Source organism: Panulirus ornatus, chromosome 18, assembly GCF_036320965.1.
Source record: "Panulirus ornatus isolate Po-2019 chromosome 18, ASM3632096v1, whole genome shotgun sequence".
NCBI classification, from domain to species: Eukaryota; Metazoa; Arthropoda; class Malacostraca; order Decapoda; family Palinuridae; genus Panulirus; species Panulirus ornatus.
In genome coordinates, this window is record NC_092241.1 from 5,847,146 (window position 1) to 5,869,251 (window position 22,106).

General features: G+C 49.4%; 1 protein-coding gene and 1 long non-coding RNA gene across 2 annotated transcripts in view; one reads left to right on the forward strand and one right to left on the reverse strand.

Annotated features, from left to right (window-relative positions):
• The window catches only part of LOC139754963 (zwei Ig domain protein zig-8-like), a 688,172-nt gene that overhangs the window by 660,887 nt on the left and 5,179 nt on the right, over window positions 1–22,106 (forward strand). The gene's annotated exons all lie outside the window — the stretch shown is intronic.
• Window positions 1–22,106, reverse strand: part of LOC139754964 (uncharacterized) — a 53,759-nt gene that overhangs the window by 5,219 nt on the left and 26,434 nt on the right. The window contains exons 2-6 of the long non-coding RNA XR_011713990.1: window positions 12,282–12,414; window positions 2,700–2,888; window positions 2,311–2,591; window positions 1,139–1,273; window positions 96–1,032 (exon numbers count right to left, since the gene is read on the reverse strand). This is a non-coding gene — a long non-coding RNA (uncharacterized lncRNA). The remainder of the gene's footprint in view (window positions 1–95; window positions 1,033–1,138; window positions 1,274–2,310; window positions 2,592–2,699; window positions 2,889–12,281; window positions 12,415–22,106) is intronic.

Genomic DNA, 22,106 nt, shown 5'->3' on the forward strand with positions numbered 1-22,106 from the left:
GGAAGTTATCATTGTCTCATTACCCTCACAAGGGGACGCGAGCCATGCACACTGTATAAAGACACCTTTTGTAACAAATCGAGGTACTAGCTTACCGGGATGTCTTAGTGGATGTTGAATGCTATGACCCCCCGGGCTGGGTCACTGTCTCCAAGGAGGTGAGGAACTTCACCGACTCACAATGACGTCTCGTCTTTTCTCCAACAATTCTATCCTCTTACATTCGACCCCTGTAATCAAAATATCATCATTCCACTTTGCAACCCTTTTTTCTTTCTATCCTTACATGCTAGAGGCTGCTACTACCCTCATTCATGATCCCTCATGACTGCCTGAACTCTACCAACACTTCCCTACTGTCTGGTCCATTGGTCGAGGTTCCTCAGTGCAGCTACGATGCCTGACCACTAGCTGTGTGCTCTCTCCTGGCGCCAGCTGCATCTCAGTCCTGGTCCACAGCAAGATTATCATAGGGGCCCACAAGCCATGGTTTAATTTTGACTACTCACTCCCCTGTAGGATGAGAAGAAGCCAATAACCTTTCTATATGTAATACATAAATAGAATGACATGGCTACACATAACATGACAGTTAAATGTACGTGAGCACACAGTGACTGGAATCGTAATATCTAACTGGTTGCGACACTATTAACTTAGCTAATCACTATGCATGCCTCCACGGACGTTTACTTAATGTTGAAATGTCTAAGGCTACTCACAGTATCTGAGATATTGTGGCATGTATCCTAACAGAACTGCTTAGATATCTAAGGCTATGAAAGTTGACTTGCGTGTGTAACACTTGGTCTTGGCTGGATTTTCAGTAAGTGGACCAAGGCAGTCAGGTCTGTGGAGGTGAGTGTGTCTGTGGCCAAGCAATGGATCCTCGTCCTCCTCCACGTCAGGTCGGTCCGTGATCGCGTTTCCTACAACGGCGCTGGGGTCAAACACGTCCTTAAGACTCTTCCCAGCTGGGGACCATGACTGGTGCCTTACTGCTCGACCAGGATCGACCCCACACAAACTGCCCTGTTGGAATGGGAAGTTATCATTGTCTCATTACCCTCACAAGGGGACGCGAGCCATGCACACTGTATAAAGACACCTTTTGTAACAAATCGAGGTACTAGCTTACCGGGATGTCTTAGTGGATGTTGAATGCTATGACCCCCCGGGCTGGGTCACTATCTCCAAGGAGGTGAGGAACTTCACCGACTCACAATGACGTCTCGTCTTTTCTCCAACAATTCTATCCTCTTACATTCGACCCCTGTAATCAAAATATCGTCATTCCACTTTGCAACCCTTTTTTCTTTCTATCCTTACATGCTAGAGGCTGCTACTACCCTCATTCATGATCCCTCATGACTGCCTGAACTCTACCAACACTTCCCTACTGTCTGGTCCATTGGTCGAGGTTCCTCAGTGCAGCTACGATGCCTGACCACTAGCTGTGTGCTCTCTCTCCTGTCCCCAGCCCACACTGAAGGGATACCAGGCCTATAATTGTACCATTCTAACCCATCCTCCTGGCACGCCACCTGCACCTCAGTTCTGGTCCACAACCTACCTGGCTGGAGTCGCGGGTATGTACTTTCAAGCCCTGCGACCCATCTACAAATGTCCAGCTCATTTTTCGAGAGATCTAGACATAATTACCGTTCCTCTGGCTGGTTAATACCCGATACGCTGCAACGCCCCAACTGCCGTTAAACATTCCCATCTCACACCACAAACCCTGTCCATCGCAGCTGGTTTTGACACACAGATAATAGGTAACACAATTATCCAAGTCTCCATCTTTCCCTGGCCTACAGATGGCGAGTAGTGTACTCGGCAACCACGCTCCTCCTACCAAATGTAGAGGTAGAGAAAATAGGAAAGAGATGCACGAAATTGATTGTTGATGATCAAGTAAGATTATCATGGGGGCCCATAAGCCATGGTTTGATTTTGACTACTTACTTCCCTGTGAGTTGAGCACAAGCCAATAACCTTCTTACATTTAATACCTAAATAGAATGACATGGCTACACATAACATGACAATGAAATGTATGTGAGCACGCAGAGTAGAATCGTAATATCTAACTGGTTGCGACACTATTAACTTAGCTAATCATTATATATGGGTCAGCGGACGTTTACTTAATGTTAAAACATCCAAGGCTACTCACAGTATCTGAGATAATGTGGCATGTATCCTAACAGAACTGCTTAGTTATCTAAGGCTACTCATAGTATCAGAAATAATGTGTCCTGCCTCGTAACACAAATGCTAATAGTAACTAAACATGGTAATTCTCACTTGCAAGGGACTTGTTGTTCTCTAGTGATGAAAGTTGACTTGCGTGTGTAACACTTGGTCTTGGCTGGATTTTCAGTAGGTGGACCAAGGCAGTCAGGTCTGTGGACGTGAGTGTGTCTGTGGCCAAGCAATGGATCCTCGTCCTCCTCCACGTCAGGTCGGTCCGTGATCGCGTTTCCTACAACGGCGCTGGGGTCAAACACGTCCTTAAGACTCTTCCCAGCTGGGGACCATGACTGGTGGCTTACTGCTCGACCAGGATCGACCCCACACAAACTGCCCTGTTGGAATGGGATGTTATCATTGTCTCATTACCCACACAAGGTGGGACGCGAGCCATGCACACTGTATAAAGACACCTTTTGTAACAAATCGAGGTACTAGCTTACCGGGATGTCTTAGTGGATGTTGAATGCTATGACCCCCCGGGCTGGGTCACTGTCTCCAAGGAGGTGAGGAACTTCGCCAACTCACAATGACGTCTCGTCTACCCATTCTATCCTCTTGCAACGTCTCGTCCTCTCCAACCAGTCTATTCTTCTGCAACGTCTCGTCCTGTACAGCAAGTCTATCCTTTTCTATATAAATTGATGATATGTACATATGAATATTTCAAGATAGATCGTGTTTCCAGAACCTTATAGCATTTGATTATATTAAGAGTTAGAGACGAATTTAGCATTTAATTAATGAGTGATATGTCACGAGAATATGCCATGGCTGAGGAGGTAATATGAAATAAACACCAAGCAAGGCGACAAGTGAGGACTACAAAGTTATTTCACAAGGATCATGGTGTTAAATGGCTCACCTCCTCCATTTTTGCAATGAACGAACAGCCCAAAACGCAAGTTATATTCCCCCTCACTCCTTCCTCTTCCTCCTCCTCCTTCTTCCTCCTTCTTCCTCCTCCTCCTTTCTCCTTCTTCCTCCTTCTTCCTCCTCTTCTTCCTCTTCCTGACTACAGTGGGGCGAGCGTATTGGTGGACGGGTGTGTCGTCCCTCCCCACCTACCTCTCGACATACACGGATGATTTCACTATAAATTCAAATTTCCTCCATTTTTCACCTGTCGTCCCCCTCCGGTATTTTACACGCGTGGCTGAAGACCGAACGCTAACGGCGATTACGGGGCGCGAACTGCTGGTTACAAAGTTGGTGTCTGTCAACCCCACTGGATGTAGGTTGGTGTCTGTCAACCCCACTGGATGTAGGTTGGCATCTGTCAACCCCACTGGATGTAGGTTGGCGTCTGTCAACCCCACTGGATGTAGGTTGGTGTCTGTCAACCCCACTGGATGTAGGTTGGTGTCTGTCAACCCCACTGGATGTAGGTTGGCATCTGTCAACCCCACTGGATGTAGGTTGGCGTCTGTCAACCCCACTGGATGTAGTTGGTGTCTGTCAACCCCACTGGATGTAGGTTGGCATCTGTCAACCCCACTGGATGTAGGTTGGCGTCTGTCAACCCCACTGGATGTAGGTTGGCGTCTGTCAACCCCACTGGATGTAGGTTGGCGTCTGTCAACCCCACTGGATGTAGGTTGGCATCTGTCAACCCCACTGGATGTAGGTTGGCGTCTGTCAACCCCACTGGATGTAGGTTGGCGTCTGTCAACCCCACTGGATGTAGGTTTTCGTCTGTCAACCCCACTGGATGTAGGTTGGTGTCTGTCAACCCCACTGGATGTAGGTTGGTGTCTGTCACCCCCACTGGATGTAGGTTGGTGTCTGTCAACCCAACTGGATGTAGGTTGGCGTCTGTCAACCCCACTGGATGTAGGTTGGCGTCTGTCAACCCCACTGGATGTAGGTTGGTGTCTGTCAACCCCACTGGATGTAGGTTGGCATCTGTCAACCCCACTGGATGTAGGTTGGTGTCTGTCAACCCCACTGGATGTAGGTTGGCGTCTGTCAACCCCACTGGATGTAGGTTGGCATCTGTCAACCCCACTGGATGTAGGTTGGCGTCTGTCAACCCCACTGGATGTAGGTTGGCGTCTGTCAACCCCACTGGATGTAGGTTGGTGTCTGTCAACCCCACTGGATGTAGGTTGGCGTCTGTCAACCCCACTGGATGTAGGTTGGCATCTGTCAACCCCACTGGATGTAGGTTGGCGTCTGTCAACCCCACTGGATGTAGGTTGGTGTCTGTCACCCCCACTGGATGTAGGTTGGCGTCTGTCAACCCCACTGGATGTAGGTTGGTGTCTGTCAACCCCACTGGATGTAGGTTGGCATCTGTCAACCCCACTGGATGTAGGTTGGTGTCTGTCACCCCCACTGGATGTAGGTTGGCGTCTGTCAACCCCACTGGATGTAGGTTGGTGTCTGTCAACCCCACTGGATGTAGGTTGGTGTCTGTCAACCCCACTACATGCTGGTTGGCGTCTGTCACCCCCACTGGATGTAGGTTGGCGTCTGTCAACCCCACTGGATGTAGGTTGGCGTCTGTCACCCACACTGGATGTAGGTTGGCGTCTGTCAACCCCACTGGATGTAGGTTGGCGTCTGTCAACCCCACTGGATGTAGGTTGGCGTCTGTCAACCCCACTGGATGTAGGTTGGCGTCTGTCAACCCCACTGGATGTAGGTTGGCGTCTGTCAACCCCACTGGATGTAGGTTGGCGTCTGTCAACCCCACTGGATGTAGGTTGGCGTCTGTCAACCCCACTGGATGTAGGTTGGCGTCTGTCAACCCCACTGGATGTAGGTTGGCGTCTGTCAACCCCACTGGATGTAGGTTGGCGTCTGTCACCCACACTGGATGTAGGTTGGCGTCTGTCAACCCCACTGGATGTAGGTTGGCGTCTGTCAACCCCACTGGATGTAGGTTGGCGTCTGTCAACCCCACTGGATGTAGGTTGGTGTCTGTCAACCCCACTGGATGTAGGTTGGCGTCTGTCAACCCCACTGGATGTAGGTTGGCGTCTGTCAACCCCACTGGATGTAGGTTGGCGTCTGTCAACCCCACTGGATGTAGGTTGGCGTCTGTCAACCCCACTGGATGTAGGTTGGCGTCTGTCAACCCCACTGGATGTAGGTTGGCGTCTGTCAACCCCACTGGATGTAGGTTGGCGTCTGTCAACCCCACTGGATGTAGGTTGGCGTCTGTCAACCCCACTGGATGTAGGTTGGCGTCTGTCAACCCCACTGATGTAGGTTGGCGTCTGTCAACCCCACTGGATGTAGGTTGGCGTCTGTCAACCCCACTGGATGTAGGTTGGGTCTGTCAACCCCACTGGATGTAGGTTGGCGTCTGTCAACCCCACTGGATGTAGGTTGGCGTCTGTCAACCCCACTGGATGTAGGTTGGTGTCTGTCAACCCCACTGGATGTAGGTTGGCGTCTGTCAACCCCACTGGATGTAGGTTGGTGTCTGTCAACCCCACTGGATGTAGGTTGGCGTCTGTCAACCCCACTGGATGTAGGTTGGCGTCTGTCAACCCCACTGGATGTAGGTTGGCGTCTGTCAACCCCACTGGATGTAGGTTGGCGTCTGTCACCCCACTGGATGTAGGTTGGTGTCTGTCAACCCCACTGGATGTAGGTTGGCGTCTGTCAACCCCACTGGATGTAGGTTGGTGTCTGTCAACCCCACTGGATGTAGGTTGGCGTCTGTCAACCCCACTGGATGTAGGTTGGCGTCTGTCAACCCCACTGGATGTAGGTTGGTGTCTGTCAACCCCACTGGATGTAGGTTGGCGTCTGTGAACCCCACTGGATGTAGGTTGGTGTCTGTCAACCGCACTGGATGTAGGTTGGCGTCTGTCACCCCCACTGGATGTAGGTTGGCGTCTGTCAACCCCACTGGATGTAGGTTGGTGTCTGTCAACCCCACTGGATGTAGGTTGGCGTCTGTCAACCCCACTGGATGTAGGTTGGCGTCTGTCAACCCCACTGGATGTAGGTTGGTGTCTGTCAACCCCACTGGATGTAGGTTGGCGTCTGTCAACCCCACTGGATGTAGGTTGGCGTCTGTGAACCCCACTGGGGCGAGTCTTCTCGCTCGGCACAACCTCTGTCAAGGGAGACTGTAAGAGATGTTTACGATTTCGCGTGGAAAATGCACGACATTATTAAGTTCAGACATGCACGACGTGATTAAGTTCAGATATGCAAGACACTATTAAGTTCAGACATGCACGACGTGATTAAGTTCAGACATGCAACATCGTCAAGTTCAGACATGCACGACATTATTAGGTCCAGATGTGGACGACATTATTAAGTTCAGACATGCACGACATTAAGTTCAAATGTATACGACATTATTAAGTTCAGACATGTCCTACATTATTAAGTTCAGACATACACGACATTATTAAGTTCAGACATGCACGACATTATTAAGTTCAGACATGCACGACATTATTAAGTTCAGACATGCACGACATTATTAAGTTCAGACATGCACGACATTATTAAGTTCAGACATGCACCACATCATTAAGTTCAGACATGCACGACAACATTAAGTTCAGACATGCACGACCTTATTAAGTTCAGACATGCACCACATCATTAAGTTCAGACATGTCCGACAACATTGAGTTCAGACATGCACGACATTATTAAGTTCAGACATGCGCAACGTTATTAAGTTCAAACACACACACACACACACACACACACACACACACACAAGAGAGAGAGAGAGAGAGAGAGAGAGAGAGAGACCAGTGACCTCGCCCTAAACCAGCAGTCTGCTTGTACCCAGAGCCACGACCTCCAGCAGCTCATAACCTCCAGCAGGCCACAACCTCCAGCAGCTCATAACCCCCGGCAGGCCATAACCTCCAGCAGCTCATAACCCCCAGCAGGCCACAACCTCCAGCAGCTCATAACCCCCAGCAGGCCACAACCTCCAGCAGCTCATAACCCCCGGCAGGCCATAACCTCCAGCAGCTCATAACCCCCAGCAGGCCACAACCTCCAGCAGCTCATAACCCCCAGCAGGCCACAACCTCCAGCAGCTCATAACCCCCAGCAGGCCACAACCTCCAGCAGCTCATAACCCCCAGCAGGCCACAACCTCCAGCAGCTCATAACCTCCAGCAGGCCACAACCTCCAGCAGCTCATAACCCCCAGCAGGCCACAACCTCCAGCAGCTCATAACCTCCAGCAGGCCACAACCTCCAGCAGCTCATAACCTCCAGCAGGCCACAACCTCCAGCAGGCCACAACCTCCAGCAGGCCACAACCTCCAGCAGCTCATAACCCCGTCCAGAGCCACAACCCCCAGCAGCTCATAACCCCCAGCAGGCCACAACCTCCAGCAGCTCATAACCTCCAGCAGGCCACAACCTCCAGCAGCTCATAATTTGTGCCTTCGTCCTTACCCCCAGCAGGTTGTGAGGCGGCGTTGCTCGCCCCAGGGGTAGAACTGGGACCCTCGTTACCTCGTAAACACAGCAGCGCCGGGCCCGGGAGGCGACACGCCATCGTAATATTTACGTTTTATGCACGCGGGTTTACTGCCACGTGCGAGAAATTACGTCTTTTTATGTCCCAAGCGCTTGCGACGTGCTTACAGGAATGCCTGGAGTTGACGTGAAGCCATTAACTTCATCTCACGCCCTGTTAAGTTCCCCTTTCCCACACCCCCACACACCAAGTCATCTAACTGTGACAGAATAGTAAAAACATTCCATTAACCTCCATCTATTTTTCCCCACGTACGTTGGAGATCTCCCAGCTCGTTTGGCATCCACTGTCGTTAATCACAAAGCCTCGTTAGTGGTCGCAGCCACATACGTCTCTTACGTTCACTATCTGGCAAGTCCTTGACGTAAAGTGAGTAGAAACCAAGACACACCCAGCGTCAATAGTTCAATCCCAGTGTACAAGTCAAACTCTTCATATTTACCTTCGCCATAACAATACACCTTTTTGGGTGTGTTCTTGTGTTCGCGTTTGATCTCCGTGACAGCTGTACACATCCTGGGGTGTTCTTGTGTTCGCGTTTGACCTCCGTGACAGCTGTACACATCCTGGGGTGTTCTTGTGTTCGCGTTTGACCTCCGTGACAGCTGTACACATCTTGGGGTGTTCTTGTGTTCTTGTGTTCGCGTTTGACCTCCGTGACAGCTGTACACATCCTGGGGTGTTCTTGTGTTCGCGTTTGACCTCCGTGACAGCTGTACACATCCTGGGGTGTTCTTGTGTTCGCGTTTGACCTCCGTGACAGCTGTACACATCCTGGGGTGTTCATGTGTTCTTGTGTTCGCGTTTGACCTCCGTGACAGCTGTACACATCCTGGGGTGTTCTTGTGTTCGCGTTTGATCTCCGTGACAGCTGTACACATCCTGGGGTGTTCTTGTGTTCTTGTGTTCGTTTTTTTTTTTGAGGTAGACCAGAGACGGAGACGAGAGTTTTGCTCTATCTTTAGGGGAACTTGTCATTCAAATGCTATTGCGCCCTTGGTATGGACGGTCGTCTGTTCATGAATACATAATCGAATATTCTCTTTTTTCCCCTCCATCTGTTCAAAATAGATAGGCAGTTAAACTATACATGGTCCCTCACTATCACTCATATTCATGTCATATGTAGAAATGAAGACAGTGAGTGGTGTGGGTGTATCTGCAAGATTCTGTCTGTGATGAGTCTTTGAGAGGCATTTTCATCTCCAAAGAGGCATTGTAGATTGCCTCTCCTCACACAGCTCTACAGACCAAAATTTGTGGTCGAATTATCAGTGCTGTATAAAGTGGCCTTGCGTGTCTGATGACTATGTTAAACGGAGGTTTATCTACGCGTTTCGCCTCGTATTTCAGCCTTTTTGTATATATATAACATGCCTATACGCTTATGTAGACACACACACACACACACACACACACACACACACACACACACACACACCAGGCTAGACCAGGTACCTATCTATTGACTAGCCCTTAGGAGAGGATGAACAACTGGGAATGACTGTGGGTTAACTGCCGCGCCCAGGGTTAGAACCCATGGAGGGATACGCGTGTGTGTGTGTGTGTGTGTGTGTGTACGAGTTACGGGGGAGCATTCGCAGCGGTCGTAACCAAAGTTTACGTCTCAAGTCCGTCCCTCGCCAACTCTCTCCGTGTGTAGTGTACTGTACGACACGGACGGACGCACGCAGTAGCACCAGTGATAATGCGTGGACTGCATCCCACAGTGTATGCAAATGTCCCCGTTCTCCTTTTCCTCGCCTAACCCATTCCGTTTTCCGCCTCCAAGCGGCGCATTCAGTGTGTGTGTGTGTGTACACTCCAATCGACCCTGTAGGTAGGCTGAAGTGGCACAGATAGCCCATGTCAGTGAGGGAGGGAAGGAACGGGGGACATATGCAATGATCTATTTGCAATAGACGAAGCTGGGGTACTTGTGGAGACACGTGGGAGAAAGAATATCTTCGTGGGGGAAAGGCTCTCATTGTACACATGTGTTGAAATGGTCTCTCTTTATAGATGGATTCTACATGAGGGAATAGTGGTCGAAGGTGTAAGGGAGACCTTTTTTTTAATAACCAACTTATCACCCTTCAAATGACCCACTTATCCTCCTCTCTCTTTGCTCAGTATCAGCTGGTGGAGTCAAGGCCCATTGGTTATCAGGTAATTAACCCATCACGACTTAGGCCACAGTGGTTTTTAAGTGTGTCCACTGATTTCGTTTCGAAAGCCATGTAGATGTGGGGCGCTGCTCTGGTTTGAAAGGGGCATATGTTTAGTAACCTCTTAGTCACCTCCATCGTCTTCAGAGAAACTCATGTTTGAGAGTGTATCATCCTTGTGAGAAGATTTCGAAGCTCACAATCTTACGGCAGTCGGAAGACAATCTATCCTCTACCACATCTGACAGATCGCATTTTATCTTGAAGGTTAGTTCATGCTGATGTGGAAACGACAGAATCGCTTACAGTCAAATTGTCGTACATGGACTGATTTTCAGACAATGAGGATAGTATACACACACACACACAGACACGTGCACGCACACGTACATGTATGAGCTAGCGGGATTGATCGCCCAATTCTTCATTCCCTCAAAATATCTCTAGCGATCTATCGTAGAGGCAGACCCATCTGTATAACATGGTGTGTGGGAGGTAGCGTTCAGTTGTGGGGTGTCGGTACATGTTTACCAAATGGCGTCCTAGCGTCGTCTCTTCGATGTATATCAACTGACTGTTATATTTCTCTCTTGTGTCTCTCCTGATGATGTGATTATGACACGAAAGTGCACTTGGGAACTTTTCGTATTTCATTTTCCCCGTGGACTCATAGGAATATCTTGATCACGCGCAAAATTGATCCTTTCCAATATATATATATATATATATATATATATATATATATATATATATATATATATACACGTGATAGGTCCCAGTTTCAACTTGAATGTGACCTGAGCAGGCGTTTTTGGGGGTGGAAAGGAGGTGAGTTCATTTGGTCAAGTTCGTTCCATTCTCGACCCAGAGGTGCATGTATATACTTCGTCACCAAAAAGAAAAAACTTTTTGAGACATTTTCTCCCGAGTTAGCGAAGGATGGTTGAAGAAAAAAAAGAGACTTCCACATTTTCCAAGCGAAGCCACTTCTCCAAACGACAGATTTCCCTGTTTTAAGCTTTGAAGCTGTGGTGTGTTACATCAGGCATCGTTTGAGTCTTCAGTTAAGCTGGGATGTGCGAATATTTCGCCTGATCCACTTTGCTCAGTTGCAAGAATATTTGGACGGTGTCTGCTGAAGTCGCATTTTAAATATCTTCCACACTGGAGGCCTGTTCACTTTCGTCCCAGCGGCAGATGTTGAAACTTTCAACCTTGACCAGTGGGGTCGGTGAGCCGTTTTCGTTCGAACCTTTCGCCAAGAAAGAATCTTATTGATCATTTTGTTTTGGGGGGTTGGTTAGTCTTGACTGGTGATCGTTTGGCGAAGCCATGGCCAAAGAGAAGAATCTGTTGTGTGAGAGAGGGCGAAACCATAGCCATCAGGGTCGAGTATGGCATGGGTTCGAATCCTGGTTGCGGCAGTCTGTCCACAGTCAATCCAGCTCTTCATCCATCCTTAGAGGTTTGGTCAATAAAATGGGTACGTGGCTCAGGCTAGAGCATATATATATATATCGTCTCAGCTTACATAAAATACATAGTTTGACGACCCCCACCATACATGTGTAGGGGATTCAAGTCCCCTTCACATGTATACATCAAACGAATTAGGTTTACAACCACGGTCCATTTGAACTCCATGGCCAGAATGACAAAGATGATTCATACTCATCTCTAAAATCTTTTGGGATAAGGGTTCATTCGGGTGGAATATTATCTGGCAGAACCACTACTTTAAAACCTCCTCCCTCCTCCTGTCGCATCGGAAACCTTTTTATATACGAGTTGATCATGTTCATTGCAGAGTGAACACCGTTAAGTAGAATTCAACACCATTGAGCTGTGCTCTGGAGCCCTCATGGTATGAGAGCACGATTGGGAACATGGGTTAGAATACACGGGAGACGAGACGATACACAAGATATGGCGATTTCATGTATTAAGAAAACCCCCTTATGGAAACCTGACACTCCTCATATTGAATTTATGATAAGAAATCGCATACTTCACTATTCCTCCTCCTCCCAGCCCCCCATCACGGGAAGCAGCGATCCAAACAATTATAATAGTTCCTGAGCCGGTTCAGAAAGCTGTCTTATTTTCCGGAGACATGGCTTCTCCTCCACCACACCACCCCAGCAGGAGGTCTTCAAGGTTACGTGGAAAGGTCGATTTGTGTGGAGATGCTCAGCCATTGCTGGGAAAGAGGTTCTTGGGTTTGGACAATTGGAAGGGGGCGAAAGGGGCTGGATGAGATGGAATGGTCATCATCCCTTGATATAACAAGCTTACAAAACGGGCGAGGAATGTTTTTTTTTTTTATATATCTCCTGATTTTTCTAAAGAAAAAATAAGAAAGAAAATCTACTTACACGTGTGCTTTTTAGGGTTTGCTCATAGCGGACGAAGGCGTCCACTTGGCGTACCTGTCTGGTGTATTCGGGTCGACCTCCACAGCTAAGTCTTCGACAATTGATCTTTAAAGTCACTCTTGGTCAGCCATCCCTGGAGAGAAAAGGCTATGATGGTCGTCAGGTTAAAGCTGAGTTCGGAGAGGATAGCAGTGAGCTGGGGAAGGGTGGAAGTGTGTGGTGAATGAAGGTATGGCACATCAGTAGATCCTGTACTTGGTATTTCGCCAGCACCCACGATGTTCCAGGGGGTGTAGACACACACACACACACACACACACACACACACACACACACACACACACAGACGCCAGTAGCAGACGGCGTTCCACTGCTGGAATGGAACACATACACACACACACATACACATACACGCCAGTAGTAAACGGCGTTCCACTGCTGGAATGGAACACATACACACACACACATACACATACACGCCAGTAGTAAACGGCGTTCCGCTGCTGTTATGGAACTCACACACAAACGGCGTTCCGCTGCTGGAATGGAACTCACACACAAACGGCGTTCCGCTGCTGGAATGGAACTCACACACAAACGGCGTTCCGCTGCTGGAATGGAACTCACACACGTCGGTAGCAGACGGCGTTCCACTGCTGGAATGGAATACACACACACACACACACACCAGTAGCAGACGGCGTTCGTTCCGCTGCTGGAACGGAAGTGTCGACTTCGCTCATCTGACCGAAGGAAACAACAAAAAATCGGGGTCGTGTCATACCACACCATCGCGATCCGAAGCCAATACACTTTTCACGTGAAGGTAACTTGGCTTCCATTGGGAAAGGCCATGTTTTTACGAGGTAACATTAGATCCACCTTGTTCTTCCTCCTCCTCCTCCTCCAAAAGCCACGCAGCTTTGGCCTCCGACATCCTTTGGATGCTCAAGTTCGACGCTTGTGTCCTCCAGTTCGACGCATGTGTCCCCACTAGTGACATTGGCAGTACCCTGGGTGAGGGACGTGGTAAAAAAAGGGGGAATGGCTTTTTCGTTCCTTGTTGGGACTCGAGACGAGACTGAATGCGCGTTTGGGAATCCTTATGGGGGAGGGGCCCTCTTAACCCACTGAGAGACGACAGAGTTAAGAAGGAAGTTGTGAGAATTGCGTCTGTGCGCTCGCCCCAGCTCCCTCCTCTCTCTCTCTCTCTCTCTCTCTCTCTCTCTCTCTCTCTCTCTCTCTCTCTCTCTCTCTCTCTCTCTCTCTCTCTCGCAGCACGCGGGATCAATGGGCCTCACAGACGTGGTGGATACACCTGCGAATGATGATTTTGGGGGGGGTCACTGACGACCTGGGTTGTGGCTTATGCATACTCGGGTGCGAGAGGTGTGTGTGTGTGTGTGTGGGGTGGTATACCACTCCTCCTTCAGTGACGACCCAGACGCGTTTGTCATATCACTCGTATATGACACGCGCGTGTCATCAACCCAGTTACCCAACTGACGACGTAGCTCACAAGGACTGTGTACGGTAGATAGTGTTACACCACCGGAGCGAAAGGGGTAGAGTCGATGCCTTTGGGCAAATCCCTTCGAAGTCACTTTCTGTAACTGGGGTTGACTTCTTTTTTCTTCCCCCCCTGGCATCACCTTCGTCTTCGCCGTCTGTGGTCCCTCTATTTACTATTTACCCCGCGCAACTCGCTCTGAAGAGGACCAGATTCCCCCACTGCCCAAATCTCCATTTTCAGGCAGAGCGGGTGGAGTTGGCCCCGCCCGCTGCAGAGCGGGTGGAGTTGGCCCCGCCCGCTGCAGAGCGGGTGGAGTTGGCCCCGCCCGCTGCAGAGCGGGTGGAGTTGGCCCCGCCCGCTACAGAGCGGGTGGAGTTGGCCCCGCCCGCTGCAGAGCGGGTGGAGTTGGCCCCGCCCGCTGCAGAGCGGGTGGAGTTGGCCCCGCCCGCTACAGAGCGGGTGGAGTTGGCCCCGCCCGCTGCAGAGCGGGTGGAGTTGGCCCCGCCCGCTGCAGAGCGGGTGGAGTTGGCCCCGCCCGCTGCAGAGCGGGTGGAGTTGGCCCCGCCCGCTGCAGAGTGGCGGGATCCTAGATATATTCAGGGGATCGACCTCCTCCTCTTCGTCAGTAGGACCATTAGTCACCCAGGGGGGCCTATTCCTATGGGCCCCCCTGGGTCTCTGGACACGTCAGCCCTAAGGGGAGGACGACGGACGGACGGACGGACGTACGGACCATAGTCCCGCGATCCCCTTTGGGAAGGTCCTCTGCCGTAAGGATGACACAAAAGGGCGCCGCCCTCACCACTCTCTCTCTGTCTCTACACCCCCTCGGCTCTACTGACGAAGGAGAAGAAGAAAAAGGAGGGAGAGAAAATAAAAAGGGAGACAGAGTCGTTTGTGTTAAACATGAGCGTTGAGCCACCACTCCTCATCTCGGAGAAGGAGGAGGAGGAGGAGGAAGAGGAGGAGGAGGAGGAAGAGGAAGAGAAGGAGGAGGTGAGATGGGTGCTGTAAGGCTGCTTGCTTGACCCTCCCTAGGGTACGTAGACTCTGCACGGAGGAGGAAGAGGAGGAGGAGGAGGAGGAGGAGGAAGAGAAGGAGGAGGTGAGATGGGTGCTGTAAGGCTGCTTGCTTGATCCTCCCTAGGATACGTAGACTGTGCATGGCCCCTAAGGGCGCCACTAAGGGCGCCACTAAGGGCGCCACTAAGGGCACCACTACCCCACCGTGTCTACGAGACACACCACACCCATACGCCACCACCAGCCTCACAAAAACCACATGTAGTGTGGCAGACGTCTCGTTTAAGGAAGCCGTATTGCACGAGTGGAGTTGAGAAACCCGTATTTCACGGCCGTACTGCACGAGTGGAGATAAGACAAACCTTATTGCACGGCCGTATTACACGAGTGGAGATAAGACAAACCTTATTGCACGGCCGTATTGCACGAATGGAGTTAAGAAACCCGTATTTCACGGCCGTACTGCACGAGTGGAGAGAAGACAAACCGTATTGCACGGCCGTATTACACGAGTGGAGAGAAGACAAACCGTATTGCACGGCCGTATTACACGAGTGGAGAGAAGACAAACCTTATTGCACGGCCGTATTGCACGAATGGAGTTAAGAAACCCGTATTTCACGGCCGTATTGCACGAGTGGAGAGAAGACAAACCTTATTGCACGGCCGTATTGCACGAGTGGAGGTGAGGAGAGCGTGTCATCTGACGTCGCAAGGCAAGGAAACCGTATTGCACGAGTGGAGCGAGGGAGGAGAGAGTGAGAGAGAGAGAGAGAGAGAGAGAGAGAGAGAGAGAGAGAGAGTGTGTGTGTGTGTGTGTGTGTGTGAGTGTGTGTGTGTGTGTGTGTGTGTGTGTGTGTGTGTGTCAAGACTCGCTCTGCTTGCGGGGGAGAGGTCGACAGAAGACGTGAACCAGCAGTTTAAACCCGAAGTTAGCGCAACTTATTCTCATTTTGACTTCGACGTCATAGCCACTTCATACCAGGAGGGAGATGGAATCTCATTTTCCTTTTTCCATCTTGGATTTTGAGATGGTTTCTTTTTTTCTCCTCTTTGTCCGTGGAGTCCAAAAGCCTTTCCAGTGGGAGCTTCGATGAAGGCTACGTGTTCAGGGGTTAGGTGGAGGTGAGTATAGACCATCGTGGTTAGCGTTACTGATCGCGGTGTGTTCACAGGAGCGAGCTATCGTGGGTTCGAATGCTGGATGCGGCTGTCGGTCCACAGTCCATCTAGCTGTTCATCCTCCCTTTAGCCATTCTACCCTTAATATTTCCTTGTGTCTCTTCACACAAGCTGTATTTACAAGCTCACACACTCTTACCTTACCCCTTCCCACCTATACAGACCTTCTCTCTCGCCTCCAACAAAATGATCAGACATTTGCACCTTTACATCCAAGAATCTCTCTCTCCTTTGTCTCCCAAATTATCCCCTCAACGGATGATACATTACAGACCCTCGCATTCAGGTACTGTGTGATCCCTTGCATTAGAATTTACTCGGTTTCAATAAAAGCATTCGCCTCTTCCTTAGTCCTTTACTTTCTTAGTCCTTTAGTTAGTCCATTACTTTCTTAGTCCTTCCTTAGTTCTTTACTTCCTTAGTCCTTTACTTTACATAAATGCACTAGTAATCACCCACATATCGTAATCCACTTTCATTTTTAACCACGTCAGTCTGGGACTCACTTCCTTACACTCTTTTACACACACACACCCACAACTCCTGCTTTAGCAGCAGTGCTACCCCCTTCCCTGTCTCTCTCCCTCACACTAACCCCTGACTTTACCTTGAAGACATTTTTAAGCTATGATTCCTTCTTCCTCGTTCGATTTTTTTTCCCACTCAGAGCCAGAACATCCAGCTTCCTTTTCTCAAACATATTACCTGCCTCTCCCAACCTCTCATCTTGTTTACATCCACACACACATTCAGACACTCGATCCTGAGCCTTCGAGGAGGATGAGCACTCCCTACGCGACTCCTTCATGTGTTCCAAATTCTAGAAACAATTACATGTAGGAAAGGGTCACCAACAACCCAGTTTCTGCCCCAAAAAGACCCATCTAAATTCTATGGGGCACCCCCGTAGATTTCATTGTCCACAGATTATAAAGCGAAGTAATGTGTGTGTGTGTGTGTGGCGAGAGTGTGGGGGGCAACTGAACATGGAATGCAATGTCTCATTATCGTATGTAGATTTCAGCATTATTTCAAGTGTTTGGGGTCTTCCTTTACTGCTACCCAAACCTCACAGTCTCGCTACACTTCACAAGTCACTCCGTTGTCATACGACCAATGTCATCTTCAGGCAACATCAAAAACACCATTTTTTTCTTTTCTTTTTCATTTCACAGTGTTTTCCCCCAAGACGTGAAATTCAAGCTGGAAATATATGCGCTTAATCTGGGGGGCCCCGAAAAAGGAATTTTCCCCAGGTTTCCCGGCCTACTGTATATAATAATACCCATTTCCCCCTTTTTTTGGGGGGAGCCCCGTAATCTCGTGTGTCAGAATTTTCCAATTCAAAAATGGATTTTCCTGATATATATATATATATATATATATATATATATATATATATATATATATATATATATATATTATCCCTGGGGATAGGGGAGAAAGAATACTTCCCACGTATTCCCTGCATGTCGTAGAAGGCGACTAAAAGGGGAGGGAGCTGAGGGGGGGGGCTGGAAATCCTCCCCTCCCGTTTTTTTTTATTTTTTTCCTTACTTTTCCAAAAGAAGGAACAGAGGAGGGGGCCAAGTGAGGATAGTCCCTCAAAATCCCAGACCTCTGTTCTTAACGCTACCTCGCTAACGCGGGAAATGGCGTATAGTATGAAAAGAAAATATATATATATGTGAAAGATGACTTCGAACGTATGATTTACCTTCATACGGTTGGTGGGGAAAGGGGGGGAAAACTGGAAATAGTAAGTCGAATGATATCAACCCAGTCTAAAAGCTGCCCCTGCCCCGCGCCCCGCCCCGCCCCGCCCCGCCCCGCCCCGCCCCGCCCCGCCCCCTTTTGATCCCTCTCTTTAACGATACCAGATCAGAAAAGAGAGAGGACCATGTTTTTTATTTTTTCCCTCTCTCCCTCCTCACCACACACTCCTTGCACTCAGCTGTTAAAGCCGAGAGAGAGAGAGAGTCTCTCTCTCTCTCTCTCTCTCTCTCTCTCTCTCTCTCTCTCTCTCTCTCTCTCTCTTCCCCGTGTTGAAACGAACAGGGGTGAGGGAGGAGGGGTGGGGGTCGACCTCTTCTTACCCCTAGAGGTCGTCTGTACGTGTGTTAAAGTCGTATCTCTAAGCGGGATGAATGAGGAATTGCACTCTATGGACATCCTTGACACACACACACACACACACACACACACACACACACACACACACGCACACGACACACTTAGATTTACCTAAGTACTTAGGCGACTCACTTATATTTATATAAGTACTTAGGAGGAGATGATGGAGTGTGGGAGACTATGAGGGAAGATCTTACATGGACCGTCACACGTTCATCCCAGTTCAATATGGACGGCCACACGTTCATCCCAGTTCAATATGGACCGTCACACGTTCATCTCAGTTCAATATGGACAGTCACACGTTCATCCCAGTTCAATATGGACCATCACACGTTCATCCCAGTTCAATATAGACCATCACACGTTCATCCCAGTTCAATATGGACCGTCACACGTTCACCCCAGTTCAATATAGACCATCACACGTTCATCCCAGTTCAATATGGACCGTCACACGTTCATCTCAGTTCAATATGGACCGTCACACGTTCACCCCAGTTCAATATGGACCATCACACGTTCATCCCAGTTAAATATCGTCACTCATTCATCCCAGCTCAATATGGACCGTCACACGTTCACCCCAGTTCAATATGGACCGTCACACGTTCACCCCAGTTCAATATGGACCATCACACGTTCACCCCAGTTCAATATGGACCGTCACACGTTCATACCGTCACAAGGGAGCCCCCGACCTCGCCTCACTCAACTTTCTGATCTATTTTGCTTGCGTAAAAAACCAAAACTCCAACCAACCAATTTTTCCTTCCAAAATAAAACCCCAAAAACCCCCCAAACCAACCAACAAAAAACCACCAAAACCCAAACCCCCAAAACCCCCCCCCCAAAAAACCCAAAAAACCCCCCCCCACCACCGGCCCCCAAAAAACCCAACCCTTTTCCCCCTCCCAAAACCCACCTTTTTGGGAGAAACCGGGGGCCCGACCAACCCAAACCAACCAAAAACCCAAAACCCAAAACCAAAACCCCCCAAAACCAAAACCAAAAACCAAAACCCAAAACCAAACCAACCCCAACCCCCCCCCAAACCCCAAACCCCCCCAAACCAAAAACCAAAACCAAAACCCAAACCCAACCAACCAACCAACCCCAACCCCAACCCCAAACCCCAACCCCAAAACCCAAAACCAAAACCAAAAAACCCAACCAACCCAAACCAAAACCAAAACCAAACCCCCCCAACCAAACCAAACCCAAAAAAACCAACCAACCAACCCCAAAACCCAAACCCAAAAACCAACCAAACCAACCAACCAACCAAAACCAAAAAACCAAACCAACCCAAACCAAACCAACCACTCCCCTTAAACAACCATCGCCAGAGAGAATGTTCGCCAGGGTTTTGCAACCAAAACATCGTCGAATAATTTGTCAAAACCCCCAAAACGCCCACGGGAATGGTCCATCGGGGTATTGACCTCCCACGTATTTTATTCACACACACAAAAAAACGCGCAACTTTCAAGAAAGAGAAGCAATTTAAAAAAGAAAACACCTTGGACGTTAAATCCCCCACATAGACTAAACCCGGTAGGGGGACAGACGCCCTGGGTCGACCAGAGCTACCACACAGGGTCAACCAGAACTACTACCACACTCTGGTCGAGGGAGGAAAAGACTTGGGTGGAGGGTCGTCTGTCTCTCCTTCTGGGACTCATTCGACCAGTGAGGTGGTTGCGTCTCGACCTATATATTCTCCTGAGGCAGCAGACCAATTCAGTGAACACACACACACACACACACACACACACACACACACACACACACACACACACACACACACTCACACACACTACCCCTTACTCTGTTCTATTCCACAAAACTGCTAATTTTTTCCTGTTCCTCTTTTTCCCCCCTTTCTTTCCCTCTGCTATTCCTTCTTCGTCTCGTGTTCGTGTACGGAGCGAAATAAAGAGATTTTTCACCTTTTTTTCCCCTTTCCACCATTCATTCTTCCCTCCCACATCACTTTTTTCCCCCTTTCCACCATTCATTCTTCCCTCCCACATCACTTTTTTTCCCCCTTTCCACCATTCATTCTTCCCTCCCACATCACTTTTTTCCCCCCCTTTCCACCATTCATTCTCACCTCCCACAACAACTCGAGCCAGAACGAAACTAATGTATGTACAAAAAATATGTTTATGCTGGAGATTGTGGAGATCACCTGTTCAAGTACTTGCTAACCGAAAGGGCGAGAGATCCATTCTTTTTTTTCTTTGCCGTGTAGCATTTTCATCGCCCAAGCTCCCAGTGTGAGGTGGGAGAGAGACCGAACCACGCGAAGAAACATGTATCTCTTATATTTTTCTTATAACTTGTGAAGTCGAGCGAGTGGTACGGTTTGGTGGGTGTTGGGGAGAGAAGTTCGACCTATGACACTTGCCTCCGAAAAGCGAAATATGTAAACCAAGTGGATTATTTTTTGGGGGGGGCTAAGCTCCCCCACGCCCACACACACACACACACACACCATTGTGCTAGTAAAATGATGTGGGAGCTATTTCATAAACGCTCGTGGGGTGTGGGATGTGGGGGGTTGTTATTGTTGTATGATAAACCATTTTCACACGCAGAATTGTTGTGGACAACATTTCTAGGTTAACTGGCAAGCTCACTACCTCACTACATCAAATGGGTGGCCAAGCACGACTGTATCTGTCACCCAGTAAATGGTCAAAATGGTACTTGCAATTGCATACTTTACTGCAGCGTGGGAGCGGGTGTGGGTGTGTGTATGTGTGTGTGGGAGAGGGTGGGGGAAGGTGCGTGTGTGTGTGTGTAGGTGTGTGTGTGTGGGAGAGGGTGGGTGTGTGTGTGTGTGTGTTGGGAGAGGGTGTGGGAAGATGTGTGGGAGAGGGTGGGGGAAGGTGTGTGGGAGAGGGTGGGGGGAAGGTGTGTTGGAGAGGGTGTGGGGGAAGCTGTGTGGGAGCGGGTGTGTGGGCATGTGTGTGGGAGAGGGTGGGAGAAGGTGTGTGGGAGCGGGTGTGTGGGGGGAAAAGGTGTGTGGGAGCGGGTGTGTGGGGTGTGTGTGTGTGGGAGCGGGTGTGGGGTGTATGTATGTTGGAGAGGGTGTGAGGGAAGGTGTGTGTGTGGGAGAGGGTGTGGTGGAAGGTATTGCCAGGCAAGATAAGAGCCAGTGAGCATGTGTGTTATCCTTTATGAAGAATAACTTGGTTATCCTGCCTTCAGATAACAGTAGGAGGGTAACAGATAAGAGTATGAGGTTTATTTCCACCATGCCTGGTTCAGAAAATGTTCATCAGGCCTGGTATATTCTCAGAGCATGGACAGACATATGAACACTCGTGTTATTTCATACACAATTTCTTGTTCTTCATCAAAGTGAAGAACTGAACTAGACGTGATAAATGCCCTAGTCACTGAAATGCCAAAACTTGAAGTGATTTTCAATACGTTTTGATGAATGCAATTTGTGTGTGTGTGTGTGTCTGTGTGTGTGGTGTGTGTGTGTGGTGTGTGTGTGGTGTGTGGTGTGTGGTGTGTGGCGTGTGTGTGTGTGTGTGGTGTGTGTGTGGTGTGTGTGGTGTGGTGTGGTGTGGTGTGGTGTGTATGTGTGTGTGTGGTGTGTGTGGTGTGGTGTGGTGTGTATGTGTGTGTGTGTGTGTGGTGTGTGTGTGTGTGGAAACGTATAGACACTTCAACCAGGAAACACACACAGGGTCTTTCCCTACGACCACGAGGGATTGCAAATGCAATGCTGTAGCTTCTACGAACTGCGCCTTACCCCACGAAGTACGCTCTTCGTCAAGCGTCGTCTGGAGGCGTGGTGTCAAAGTATGGGCCACCCCTTCGTCATATGAGATCCACGCCTTAGAGGCCCCACGCCCCCTCGTCTCTGCCGCGCCCTGCCCCTTGTCCTTATCGTTATCACTCAGTTATCAGTAGCTTCTCCAGCTGGACTTAATTAGGACAGCGTCTAGAAG